Consider the following 2,840-nt stretch of genomic DNA (forward strand, 5'->3'; position numbering starts at 1 on the left):
GGATAGCTTTGATCATGTCTTTGCCTCACAAATAGGCTGTTTGTCTTGACTGCCAACGGTTGGCATGGTAATGTTGAAATCAGAGACAGGTATGAGGCTGTTTACAAGGAGCTCTGAGCAGCTCCCTGCTTCAAGGGACACCGGAAGGAATCTGAAGGGAAGCAGGGATTGGAGGGGCTTTGAAAACTCAGCATCTATAGATGAATCTTTGTCAGTCTGCGATGATATGTTTTGCCTTGCTCTAAACTGGAAAATGTGATATTGCTGTAGGAAGTTGTTCACACTTAGAATATTAATACTGTGCTACAACAGCATTAGGTCTGTCTACGAACTCACTGTTTTAGTTCTGCGGCCTGGTTATAAACAGCTGAGAGCCTGTCCTATTTCGTGCTATTCCTGGCCGTAGTCCGTTTCATCGTGTGTGTCTGTGGGCATCTGGAGGTTCAGGGACTGACTGGTCTCGGTTTGCTGACCGGATATGAATTCCCAATTCTAACCCCCAGTCAGCCATGCCTCTGCACCTTGATGAATTCCTCAAGATCCTTCCTAACTGGCTCCTCCACTCCACTAAAAGTAAGTTCACCCAGGCTGTGGTTGTTCTCTTGGTACTCTCTTGCAAGAACTTTTCAGCATTTCAGATCCAACATTGCCTTTCAGCTCCTGAAAACTACAAACAGATGAATCCATGTTGTCTTGAGAACAACAGCCTTTTATTTGTGATGCATTGTCACTTGTTGATGCAACATCAAAGAGCTTCAACACTCGAGTGACTAGTTCTGGTCATGTTGGCGTCACTTGCAAATGAGATGTATGTGTTTGCATTGGCATCAGTTTATACAGATACATTTTTAGCCTTTTATGATAAACTGGAGTGTTCTGTAGTTTGCTGTGCAGGAATCTTACATTAAGTGGGTGGGGAAGAAACAGCAGTGCGTGTGTGTGTGTAGAGCAGGGCAGGGTCGTGTATAACATTCCTGAGCTTTCTGGACACATGGTATCCCAGCATCACGCCAGTCTCACTTGAGTAGATGCAGAACAAGCAGCCATTTGAAACTTTACACTCAAGCCACACACACACACACACACACACATACTGGATGTTTTGCGGTTTGATGACTGATTTCCTTTTTTAAAAACCTTTATTTCAAAGTCTTGATAGTCTACTGATTTTAATGTATTCATTGAATGCTCTACTGTGTTGTCTAGTCCATGAAGTATGAGGGGAAACAGGGTTGGGTGGGAAATATGAGAGTGGGGTTAAAAAGTTCTAGGGTGAGGCTTTTGCTTATGAATGTGATTCAGATAAAATAACGCTTGACTTTTCTACTTTAGTTCTCCTTTTATATTCATTTGGGTTTAATAGGGTATTTTTCATGTCATTTGCACACTTGTTCATTGCTGTTCCATGGCTTAATAAAGGCATTCACTAGATGTTAATAAAAAGCACTGGGCAGGAGCTTGCCTCTGTCACCTTCTCTTTTCTGTTTGGCTTGTTCACATTGGTGCTGTCTCCCTGCTGAGATGAAAAAGATCAATGTGAAAATGAGAGCCAGTGTGGTATTTTTACAGTATCTAAAAATTAAGGGACTGTATGAAAATTGTTGGGAAGGGGAGGGGGCGCTCACCATTGTTTGTTTATAAGAAAGTAGAACTTTCCAGTGTGAGTGTTTTTATAATGATCCTTGTCCAGTATCTTAAAAAATGCAATAGTCTTGAATTGGCACAATCATTATTTCTCTCATGAAATCATACATATATAAAGAATTTAAGTCGGTGATAGAGTAAAGTAATGATGGGAACAAAATGAGCTACTCTGTGTACTTAGTGTGGACTGGTAAAAGTCAGAACCATTTTAGGGCAATGACTAAAAGTCCGCCCTTACACAACATTTGATACTTATCCATTTTAAAATATTTAGAATCAAACAAAACACAGATCAGATTTTTCAGTGTGTAGTTGCACAATGTTTTCGTTGATTCTATTAATCAGAAGTATGACTTCATGAATGGGTATTTTGGCAATTTGGTTTTTCATTTTCATGAAGTTGGGTGACCCAGAAGAGATGACACGCACTCCATGGTGTGTTAAAAGATTTTAGTCTAGATAATTCAGACTAGATAATCACATGATGCCATTGACATCACTATAGTCTGAGTCCATTGGCCTGGACATTCAGCGGAATTAACCCTGCCAGCTCCTAGTACAGGTAATGTCTGAGTCAGCCCATGTATGGTAAGACCTCGGACTTCATGAACGTCCATTAACTGTGTGTTGGCACGTTCAAGAAGTTTTAACACGTATTAGCGATGACGTATGACACGTTAACTCATTACAGCTGGAAGAAACCAGTTCACCCACTAATTTAGGTGGAGATGATCCTTATTCACTTCATAAATAATAAGTGAGCTAGTTTTTCATGCAGTAATCATTACAATCTATAATTAATGCCAAGACAGTACCAAGGGTGGCACAGCGGCATAGTGGTTAGTGCTGGTGCCTAACAGCAAGAAGGTTCTGGATTTGAGTTTGACCCATGGCCTTTCTGTGTGGAGTTTGCATGTTCTCCCTGTGCCTGTGTGGGTTCTCTCCGGGTGCTCCAGCTTCCTCCCACAGTCCAAAGACATGCAGCTTAGGTTGATTGGTGACTCTAAATTGCCCATAGGAGTGAGTGTGTGGTTGTTTGTCTCCATGTCAGCCACGTGATAGACTGGCGACCTGTCCGAGGTGGACAACACCTCTCACCCACTGTCAGCTGGGATTGGCTCCAGCCCCCCCCCCCCCCCAACCCTATTCAGGAATAAGTGGTACAGATAATGGATGGAGTACATACCAAACTCCTG

Source organism: Monopterus albus, unplaced genomic scaffold (assembly GCF_001952655.1).
Source record: "Monopterus albus unplaced genomic scaffold, M_albus_1.0 scaffold25.1, whole genome shotgun sequence".
Lineage (NCBI taxonomy): Eukaryota > Metazoa > Chordata > Actinopteri > Synbranchiformes > Synbranchidae > Monopterus > Monopterus albus.